Source organism: Capricornis sumatraensis, chromosome 2, assembly GCF_032405125.1.
Source record: "Capricornis sumatraensis isolate serow.1 chromosome 2, serow.2, whole genome shotgun sequence".
NCBI classification, from domain to species: Eukaryota; Metazoa; Chordata; class Mammalia; order Artiodactyla; family Bovidae; genus Capricornis; species Capricornis sumatraensis.
This window is the reverse complement of record NC_091070.1, coordinates 200,591,611-200,603,411: the sequence shown is the minus strand read 5'-3', so window position 1 is coordinate 200,603,411 and position 11,801 is coordinate 200,591,611. Positions and strand designations below refer to the sequence as shown.

Below are 11,801 nucleotides of genomic sequence, written 5' to 3'. Positions count from 1 at the left end.
AGCCTATCCCTTCTCCAGAGGACCTTCCTGACCCAGGAATTGAACCAAGGTCTCCTGCATTGCAGGCAGATTCTTTACCAACTGAGCTATGAGGGAAGCCCCTGGCAGAAAGCAAAGAGGAACTAACGAGGCTCTTGATGAGCCTCTCCTCTTAGAGAGTGAAAAAGCAGGCTTAAAATTCAACATTCAAAAAACAAAGATCGTGGCATCCGGTCCCATCACTTCATGGGAAATATATGGGGAAACAATGGAAACAGTGACAGACTTTATTTTCTTGAGCTCCAAAACCACTCCAGAGATGGTTGCATGGCATCACTGACTTCATAGACATGAGTTTGAGCAAACTCTAGGAGAGAGTGAAGGACAGGGAAGCCTGGTGTCCTGGGGTCGCAAAGAGTCAGACACAACTGAGCAACTGAACAACAACTTGTCACAATTAGAGAAAAGCCTGTGCAGCAACAAAGACCCAGAACAGCCAAAAATAAATACATAAATAAGGAGACAAAACTTAGCCCAAATGCCACCTCCTCCATGAAGCCTTCCATAGCTCGCCTTTGAATTCCCAGAGCACTTTGCTAGTTATTCTCTAGGGCCTGCTCTGCTTTTTATGACTGCTGTTAACATACAGATGTACTCTCCCCCATGGGACAGTAGGCATCTTAAGAAAGTCTTATCATCTAGTGTGCAGCACACAGTACGGACTGGTAATCATTAGTTATTGATGCACAAACTGCCACAGACAGATTATAGGCTAATGAGAGCATGAATCAGAAGAGAACTGGGATAGAGGGGGAATCACTAATCACTATCAAAAAAGAATGGTCAACAAGGTCAAAGGTGTAACTGTCTTAATGACAACAACTTACAAGGCCTGGACCTTGTGCTACCCATCACATTTACTCATCATATCCACTCTGTAATATAGGTACTATTCTCATCTGAATTATTTAGATGAAAAATTGAGGCTCTGGCAGGGCAAATTCATTTTTTCAGCCACCAGCCTCCTTGTTGGTCTATAAACACATCTTACAGTGCTCACTTCGGAAGCACATATACTAAAATTGGAATGATACAGATGCATGGCCCCTGTGCAAGGATGACATGCAAATTCGTGACGCATTCTATATTTTTTTGTATTCTAACACATATGTATGGAATCTAGAAAAATGGTACTGAAGAATTTATTTAGAGGGCAGCAATGGAGAAACAGACAGAGAATAGACTTATGGACATGGGGAGAGGGGAGGAGAGGGTGAGATGAATGGAAAGAGTAACATGGAAACTTACATTACCATATGTAAAATAGATAGCCATATCTATGGCTCAAGAAACTTAAACAGGGACTCTATCAACCTAGAGAGGTGGGATGGAGAGAGAGATGGGAGGGAGGTTCAAAAGGGAGGGGATATATGTATACCTAAGGCAATGGCACCCCACTCCAGTACTCTTGCCTGGAAAATCCCATGGGCGGAGGAGCCTGGTAGGCTGCAGTCCATGGGGTCACAAAGAGTCAGACACAACTGAGTGACTTCACTTTCACTTTTCACTTTTGTGTATTGGAGAAGGAAATGGCAACCCACTCCAGTGTTCTTGCCTGGAGAATCCCAGGGATGGGGAGCCTGGTAGGCTGCCATCTATGGGGTCACACAGAGTTGGACATGACTGAAGCGACTTAGCAGTGGCAGCAGCAGCATGGCTGATTAATGTTGAGGTTTGATAGAAAATAACAAAATTCTGTAAAGCAATTATCCTTAAATTAAAAAAAAAAAAATACCACACTTTACATACTACCACCTCAGAGCCTTTACACTTGTTCTACCCTCACCTGAAACATTCTTCCCCCAAGTATAGACAAGGCTTGCTGCCTCCCTTCTTATAGGTCTTTTATCAAATATCACATTATTAGGCTTCCTGTCTCCACCATATAAAAAGTGGCAAATAACTAACTCCCTGGCATTTCATCTCCCTCTCACTTGCTTTACCACCGTATCACTTATTTCTATCCCTCATATTACACATTTTATTTTATTTTGTCTTATTGGCCACTCCCTGAGGCATGTGGGATCTTAGTTCCCTGACCAGGGATGGGAACTATGTCCCACCCTGCAGCGGAAGTATGGAATCTTCACAAGGGAAGTCCTTACATATTTTATTTATTTGGATATTTTCAATCTCTCCCCACTAGATTATAAATTTCACAGTCACACTGGTCAGGGGCAAAGCCCAGATTCAAATCTAGTTCTGAATCCAAAGCCAGATGACAAAATTATAGTCTTATGAGGCAAAGGAAATAGCTTTGGTCTTTATGGCCCTCAAAGACAAATGCCTTTGATCACAGAGGAAGCATTAAGGAAGCTGATTTCATCTTAATATGAGTACAGTATAGTTGTTAGCTGGAGTTCTCTCTGCCTCTTAAGAACCAAATTAGGGAATTCCGTGGCCATTCAGTGGTTAGGACCCCACACTTTCATTGCTGAGGGTCCAGGTTCAATCCCTGGTCAGAGGACTAAAATTCCACAGCCAACTAGCCTAGCCAAAAAAGAAGAACAAACAAACAAAAACAGATATTAGTCAAACCCTCATTCCCTCAAATTCCCGGAAACATTCCCAAAGATTATTGGAAATCCCCAGGGCAATTACATTGCCATAATAACCCCTGTCTCTGCATTCCTGCTTCCACTATCTGAATTTAGCTTATGGATTGCCTCAGATCCCCTGTGTGTTATCCTTGTCCTGCACCTGGTCCTCAATCCTTTGTCACCAAAACAATCGCTTGCTCCAGTGCTTTGTGACCAAACTTTACTGAAGATTCATGGGAAAGAGAGAACTTAGCACAGCTGCAGAAGACCTTTAAAATTTAGTATTAGAAATTATTGTTCTTAAAAGCCTTTCTGGTACTATGCCATATTATTTGACTTTCCTTTCTCTTCTTTCTCTCCAGCCTTCTCTTTCTGGCCCCTTCAAAGTCTCAAAAGCAAAAACAAACAAACAAAATGCTTATCTTATTCAAATCATTTAAGCTCCTTCCTGCCCCCAACCTCAGCTGTCTTTAACCTCTTCTTTACTTTTTTCTTTTGACTGTGCCGGGTCTTTGTTATGGCACATGGGCTCTTCATTGCTGCGTGTGGGCTACTCTCCAGCTGCAGTGACTGGGGAGTACTCTCCCCTTGTGGTGCACAGGCTTTTTGTTACAGTGGGTTCTCTTGTTGCAGAGCATGGGCTCTAGGGCACACCAGCTCAGTAGTCATTGCCTATAGGCTTACTTGCCCCACAGCATATGGGGTCTTAGTTCCTGGACCAGGGATCAAATCAGTGACCCCTGCATCGGCAGGTGAATTCTTAACCACTTGGCCGTCAAGGAAGTCCCTAACCTCTTCCTTTCTAAAGCCATGGATTTGGCCAAAATACTTGTGAAAACATTTACCTTAGATTGGAACTTGAAGCCACATGCTGGGACTCGAACTAGGCCAAAACCTTGCTTGGAACTTGAACCCAGCCAAAACCCACAGTCCTCCAACAGAGACCACAGACCTAGTTTCAGGACCTAATGAAGTTCAGGTTCTTGATGTCTCATTGCAGAAAAAAAGTCAGTTATCGACAAAGTGATAGGAAAGAAGTAGCTATATTGAGAAAGAAACACACTCCAGAGAGGGTGGGCCATCACAGAGAGTGACAGTGACAGCCCCCAAATGTGGCGTGGTTAGTTTTTTTTTTTTTTTTTTTGCTTGGTTAGTTTTATGGGCTGGATAATTTCATAGGCCAGTGAGTGGGAGGATTATTTCAACTATTTTGGGGAAGGGGTGGAAATTTCCAGGAATTCAGCCACCACCAACTTTTTGATCTTTTGAGGCCACTATATATATGTTTTTAAGATTTTGGCAGGCAGATGAGGGGATTCCCTCATCGTGCAGTCTCCCAGGACAAGCCTGGAGGTAAGTTCTCCTGCTTATTGAACTTGCCACCCGCCAGTCTGAAGTGGCCTGCCCCTTTCTTAGCCTCTCCCTGCCATGGGCTCATAGTGGGGTGGCTTCCAGTCTCCACCTGGGAAGCTCCCTAAGAGCTCTGACTTCCCTGGTGGCTTAGACGGTAAAGCGTCTGTCTACAATGCGGGAGATCTGGGTTCGATCCCTGGGTAGGGAAGATTCCCTGGAGAAAGAAATGGCAACCCACTCAGTACTCTTGCCTAGAAAATCCCATGGACGGAGGAGCCTGGTGCAGGCTACTGTCCATGGAGTAGCAAAGAGGTGGATACGACCGAGCGACTTGACTTAGAACTGTCATGGACTTCCCTAGTGGCTCAGAAGATAAAGAATCTGCCTGCAGTGCAGGAGACCTGGGTTCAACCCCTGGGTTGGGGAAAATCCCCTGGAGAGGGGAATGGCAGCCCTCTTCAGTATTCTTGCCTGGAGAATCCCATGGACAGAGGAGTCTGTCAGGCTACAGTCCATAGGGTCACATGCAGAGTTGGACGTGATTGAACTACTAACACTTTTTTTTACTTCTTTCTTTGGAACTGTCATAGTGCCTCTAGGTGTATCATTTAGCTTTCTAATTGAGGATCAAGGTCTAGTCGAAGTTGACATGTCTGCCGTCTTGGACCCATCTGATTTTAATCGGTTTATGCTGTGTCCTCAGGATATGTCATTCTTTCAAAAATTGACCTCTGCCCCCTTCCCTCCTGTTTCACTTGAGTCATCCGATTAGAGTCTTCCCATCTTTTGTTTTAGTTTCAGTCATAGGGAGTAATTTTGTTCTTCCAATTCATGAGAAAAAAAAAACTTCCCTTTGATTTTGACTCTCCAGTGATGGTGATCTTCGGTGGCCTCAGCCTACAGTGGCTTGAAACAGGATCTCAGTTTCCCAGCCAGAGACTGAAGTCAGGGCCCAGCAGTGAGGGCACTGAACCCTATCTCTAGACCATGAGGGTCAATGACAAGATCTTGGCTTGTCTGATTTGCAGAAATAAATTTCAACAAAGAGACAAGTAGTACTGAAACAAATAAAGGCCTTATTGCGGGAAAATTATGTGTGCATAGATATGTGTTACCAGATATGCAGATGACACTACCCTTATGGCAGAAAGTGAAGAGGAACTAAAGAGCCTCTTGATGAAAGTTAAAGAGGACAGTGAAAAAATTGGCTTAAAACTCAACTTTCAGAAAACTAAGATTATGGCATCTGGTCCCATCACTTCATGGCAAATAGATGGGGAAACAGTGGAAACAGTGGCTGACTTTATTTTGGGGGGCTCCAAAATCACTGCAGATGGTGACTGCAGCCATGAAATTAAAAGACACTTGCTCCTTGGAAGATAAAGCTATGACCAACCTAGATAGCATATTAAAAAGCAGAGACATTACTTTGCCAACAAAGGTCCGTCTAGTCAAAGCTACGGTTTTTCCAGTAGTCATGCATGGTTGTGAAAGCTGGGCTATATAGAAAGCTGAGGACCGAAGAATTTATGCTTTTGAACTGTGGTGTTGGAGAAGACTCTTGAGAGTCCCTTGGACTGCAAGGAGATCAAACCAGTCAATCCAAAAGGAAATTAGTCCTGAATATTCACTGGAAGGACTGATGCTGAAGCTGAAACTCCAATACTTTGGCCACCTGATGCGAAGAACTGACCCATTAGAAAAGATCCTGATGCTGGGAAAGGTTGAAGGCAAGAGGAGAAGGGGACAACAGAGGATGAGGTGGTTGGATGGCATCACCGACTCAATGGACATGGGTTTGGGTGGACTCTGGGTGTTGGTGATGGACAGGGAAGCCTGGCGTGCTGCAGTCCATGGAGTCAAAAAGTGTCAAACACGACTGAGTGACTGAACTGAACTAAGACACATGTGGGTGGGTTCGGATAGAGAGTCGTGCCTTTGTGGTAGTTTCAATCACTCATGTGAGGCATTTCTTCTGTTTCCTCTGGCCAGTCATCCTGCTTTGCCTGGGTCTGAGTCTGTATCTGGTATATTTCTCAGTGTCCTCTCCTATGTGTACATGTATCTCTTAGCCAAGATGGATTCTAGCAAGGAGGTCTATGTGACATCACCTACTATGGGATGGTGCTCCCTCCCTTTATGGCCCCTGAGGAGACTTTCTGTGCTTGTGTAGTCAGGAAAGTCTTCTTGACCTCAGGAATGAGAAATATGTGGTCTCTTTTTTTTTTTGCTGTCTTCTTACTGTTTTTTTTTTCCTCTTTTACTTTTTTTCTTTTTTTTAATTGGAGGAAAATGCTCCACAACACTGAATTGTTCCTTTATCTTTTATCTCAGATCCTCCCTGCTCCTGCCATTATCTTATCTTGGAGTATCTGCCCACAGGGAACACATCTATCTCCCATCTCAATGGAAGATTACCTCTGTAGGGAGTACCCCATCCTTGGAATTACCCAAAGGCCTGATTCAAGTAGAACATGAATGAAGAACACTGTAAAGATCCTTCAAATTTCATAACCTATGATTCTGTAAAAATTTGGCACTTTTTTCTGAACACCATGCAAAACCATATGACTTTTTCAATTGCATATAACAGAGAACTAGTTCAAATTGGCTTTAAAGTGGGGAGGGGTGGATTCATTACCTCATGTAAAGTAAGGTAGCTGAATCCAAGTGCTCAAAGTCTTCAGTATATCTTCCCCATTTCTTGGCACCACTTAACTAGTGTTGGCTTCTGTCTTACATGGACTCTCCCCTTGATTAGCAAAAGCCACCGGTCAGTTCCAGGTCTGTATTCTTTAGCTTCACTCTCTCTATTCCCGACTCTCTAACAGGAGAGATGGCCTCTGCCCCTCAGTTGTTCCAGTGAAAGGCTTTCATTGCCCCACTTGGATGAAATGCCCATCACTAAACCAATTTCTGTGATGACTGGCCATGCCAGGGTCTTAATGCCCATCCCTGGAATCCAGAGGTGGAGATGGCTCATTTGAATCACATTGAAACAGGAGGGAAAGGGGACAGGGCACAACCTTTAAAAGAATTAAAACCATTTACCTCAGACTGGAACTTGAACCCATGTGCCCACTCAAACCAGGTCAAAACCCAGTTTGGGACTCTAACCCACGTGGCTGGGACTGGAGCCCAACCAAAACCCACAGTACTGGTTTCAGGACCTAATGAAGCTCAGGTTTTTGATGTCTCATAGCAGAAAGAATTCGGTGAGAAACAAAGTGATAGTAAGAATTGGATTTATTCATAAATACACTCCATAGACAGAATGTGGGCCAGCAAGGAGGATAAGTGTGGCAGCCTTGAAATGAAGTGTGGCTAGCATTTATGGGCTCAGTAATTTCATAGACTAATGAGTGGGAGGATTGTTCCAACTATCTTGGGGAGTTCAGTTCAGTTCAGTCACTCAGTCATGTCTGACTCTTTGCAACCCCACGGACTGCAGCGTGCTGTCCAGGTTTGTCATAGCTTTTCTTCCAACGAGCAAGCATCTTTTAACTTCATGGCCACAGTTATCATCTACAGTGATTTTGTAGCCCCCCAAAATAAAGTTTCTCATTGTTTCCATTATTTCCCCATCTATTTGCCATGAAATGATGTGACCAGATAGCATATTCAAAAGCAGAGGCATTACTTTGCCAACAAAGGTCCATCTAGTCAAGGCCATGGTTTTTCCAGTGGTCACATATAGATGTGAGAGTTGGACTGTGTAGAAAGCTGAGCGCCAAAGAATTGATGCTTTTGAACTGTGGTGTTGGAGAAGACTCTTGAGAGTCCCTTGGACTGCAAGGAGATCCAACCAGTCCATTCTAAAGGAGATAAGCCCTGGGTGTTCTTTGGAAGGACTGATGCTAAAGCTGAAACTCCAGTACTTTGGCCACCTCATGCGAAGAGTTGACTCATTGGAAAAGACTCTGATGCTGGGAGGGATTGGGGGAAGGAGGAGAAGGGAACGACAGAGGATGAAATGGCTGGATGGCATCACTGACTTGATGGACGTGAGTTTGAGTGAATTCCGGGAGTTGGTGATGGACAGGGAGGCCTGGCGTGCTGGAATTCATGGGGTTGCAAAGAGTCGGACACGACTGAGCGACTGAACTGAACTGATGGGACCGGATGCCATGATCTTAGTTTTCTGAATGTTGAGCTTTAAGCCAACTTTTTCACTCTCCTCTTTCACGTTCATCAAGAGGCTTTTTAGTTCTTCTTCACTTTCTGCCATAAGGGTGGTATCATCTGCATATCTGAGGTTATTGATATTTCTCCCGGCAATCTTCATTCCAGCTTGTGGTTCTTCCAGCCCAGCGTTTCTCATGATGTACTCTGCATAGAAGTTAAATAAGCAGGGTGACAGTATACAGCCTTGACATACTCCTTTCCCAATTTGGAACCAGTCTATTTTCCATGTCCAGTTCTAACTGTTGCTTCCTGACCTGCATACAGATTTCTCATGAGTTAGGTAAAGCGGTCTGGTATTCCCATCTCTTTAAGAATTTCCCATAGTTTGTTGCGCTCCACACAGTCAAAGGCTTTGGCATAATCAATAAAGCAGAAGTAGATGTTTTTCTGGAATTCTCGCGCTTTTTTGATGATCCAATGGATGTTGGCAATTTGATCTCTGGTTCCTCTGCCGTTTCAAAATCCAGTTCGAACATCTGGAAGTTCATGGTTCACATACCGTTGAAGCATGGCTTGGAGAATTTTGAGCATTATTTTACTAGCATGTGAGATGAGTGAAATTGTACAGTAGTTTGAATATTCTTTGGCATTGCCTTTCTTTGGGATTGGAAAGAAAACTGACCTTTTCCAGTCCTGTGGCCATTGCTGAGTTTTCCAAATTTGCTGGCATATTGAGTGCAGCACTTTTATAGCATCATCCTTTAGCATTTGAAATAGCTCAACTGGAATTCCATCACCTCCACTAGCTTTGTTCGTAGTGATGCTTCCTAAGGCCCACTTGACTTCGCACTCCAGGATGTCTGGCTCTAGATGGCCTTAGAAATAGCTGAGATAAGAAGAGAAGCTAAAGGCAAAGGAGAAAAAGAAAGATATACCCATTTGAATGCAGAGTTCCAAAGGATAGCCCGGAGAGATAAGAAAGCCTTCCTCAGTGATCAATGCAAAGAAATAGAGGAAAATAGAATGGGAAAGACTAGAGATCTCTTCAAGAAAATTAGAGATACCAAGGGAACATTTCATATAAAGATGGACACAGTTAAGGATAGAAATGGTATGGACCTAATGGAAACAGAAGATATTAAGAAAAGGTGGCAAGAATGCACAGAAGAACTGTACAGAAAAGGTCTTCATGACCCAGATAACCACAGTGGTGTGATCACTCACCTAGAGCCAGACATCCTGGAGTGTGAAGTCAAGTGGGTATTAGGAAGCATCTTGGGGAAGGAGTGGAGATTTCCAGGAACCGGGCCACTGCCACTTTTTGGTTTTTTGATGGTGCCTTGGAACTGTCATGGAGCCTCTGGTTGTGTTATTTAGCTTGCTGATTGAGGAAAAAGCTATAAGAAAATAACCCAAAATACAGACAAAGATATATGTACAAAGATTTTCATCACAGCATTTTTATAATAAAAAAGAAAGAAAGGGGACTTCGCTGATGGTCCAGTGGTTAAGAATCCACCTTCCATTGCAGGGGACATGAGTTTGATCCCTGGTCAGGGAACTAGGATACCATATGCCGTGGGGGCAACTTAGCCCTCATGACTCGACTAGACAGAAGCCTGCAGGCTGCAGTGGACGATTTTGTGTGCTGAAGCACACAACTGACATAACCAAAAAGATAATAAAAATTAATACATATTTTAGGAAAGAAAGAAAGAAAAGGCCTGCATGTCTAAGGATGGGGGAGTGGTAAAAAAAATATATATATATATATGGTAACTCCATATACTAGAAGATTATGCAGTCATTTAAAAATTTTTTAATGGTTTTAAACCATGAGATAGTTCTTACAATTTTATTGAATAAGAAAGCAAAACACAAAATTGTCTATGCAGTATATTAACCATGTAAAAGGAAACTACATATGCCCAGAAATGAAAAAAAGGAAATACTTGAAAATGTTAGCAGTTTCTGTCTTGATGGATGCTTGATCTTTTTCTCTTTTTATTTGCTTGTATTTTCTACAATGACCAAATATTATTTAAACTTTTTTTTTTTTAACTACCCCTTCTCAGCTCCTAAATTTGGCCATCCCTTACCATGGCAAGTTATTCGGACACCTGGAAAAAAAAAAACAACTTGATAAGTGACAGATGAAGGTTAGCAACATTTTTCTGTGTGTATCTTAAAAATTCTCCCCAACCGTTCACAGAAAGAACAGTTTTTTTTTGTAACTGTCAGTCCTCCTTTAGAAAGAATTCATCACTTCGTCACATGAGGGTTTTTTTAAGTAAAACAAAACCTAGGAACAGAACAGAAACTTGTGCTGAACCCTGATATGAAAATGAACAGGCTAACTAGGATTCCAGCGGCCAGTGAAGTACCAGTGCAGAAAGGATGCTCAAGCTGATGGATGCCAGAGATCTAGGTAGGAGTACCTCCATTTCAGGTGTGAGATGCCTGAAGGAATTCCATCCTGCCAGTTCTGGGGCTCTGTGGACACATTCTGCCTAAAGGCCCCTCAGATAACAAGGTCTCCCTCACCGCAAGCAGTGGCTGATTGCCAATGACCGCTGGCTGGAAAGGCAGACAAGATTATGCTTCTATGACCTCACATACTGTACAGTCTCCAGGAAGTTTCCCTGCCTCCTTCCTGAGTCCCCAGAACCCCTCTAGATTGCATTTCTCTCTCAAGGAGCCATGGCTGTGGTGTTTTCCCTTACCCTCTTAGATCTAACGTCGCCATTGATGATGTGGCAGCTGGAACTGTGAGAAGACATCACACAGAACTTTGTTCACTTCCAAGCTCTGACTCTCAATTCCTGAGCCTCAGCTTCCTGAGCTATAAAATGGACACAGTAATCTCCACAGCGAGAGTTGGACTGTGAAGAAAGCTGAGCGCCAAAGAATTGATGCTTTTGAACTGTGGCGCTGGAGAAGACTCTTGAGAGGCCCTTGGACTGCAAGGAGATCCAGCCAGTCCATTCCGAAGATCAGCCCTGGGATTTCTTTGGAGGGAATGATGCTAAAGCTGAAACTCCAGTACTTTGGCCACCTCATGCAAAGAGTTGACTCATTGGAAAAGACTCTGATGCTGGGAGGGATTGGGGGCAGGAGGAGAAGGGGACGACAGAGGATGAGATGACTGGATGGTATCACTGACTCGATGGACATGAGTCTGAGTGAACTCCAGGAGTTGGTGATGGACAGGGAGGCCTGGTGTGCTGGAATTCATGGGGTTGCAAAGAGTCGGACATGACTGAGCGACTGAACTGCGCTGAATCTCCACAGCACAGAGCACTGGCGCCCTCCGGGCACACGTGCTAAGTCATTCAGTCATGTCCAACTCTTTGCGACCCCATGGACTGTAGCCCACCAGGCTCCTCTGTCCTTGGGACTCTCTAGGCAAGAGAGAATGGAGTGGGTTGCCATGCCCTCCTCCAGAGGATCTTCCAAACCCAGGGACTGAACCCACATCTCTTATGTCTCTTGCATTGGCAGGCAGGTTCTTTACCACTAGGGCCACCTGGGAAGCCCATTGCCCCACTCCAGGGACTCTCTGTGGGAACCATTTGACAACTCAATCCTCACATTCCTATAACATGAGTGTGCCCAAAGAAACTGCTGAGCAGTCCAGAAACACAAAGGAATGCTCCCAGGTCTAGCCCACTGGTAGCAGCACCCCCAACCCAGCCTCCCCACCCAGATCTCTACCCACTTCTAGCCAAGGAACAGCCAGCCAGT

General features: G+C 44.1%; 1 pseudogene; it reads left to right on the top strand.

The window, feature by feature from the left end:
• The first annotated feature begins 1,031 nt into the window (after positions 1–1,031).
• Positions 1,032–1,131, top strand: LOC138074682 (U6 spliceosomal RNA; annotated as a pseudogene).
• The last annotated feature ends 10,670 nt before the right edge of the window (positions 1,132–11,801 follow it).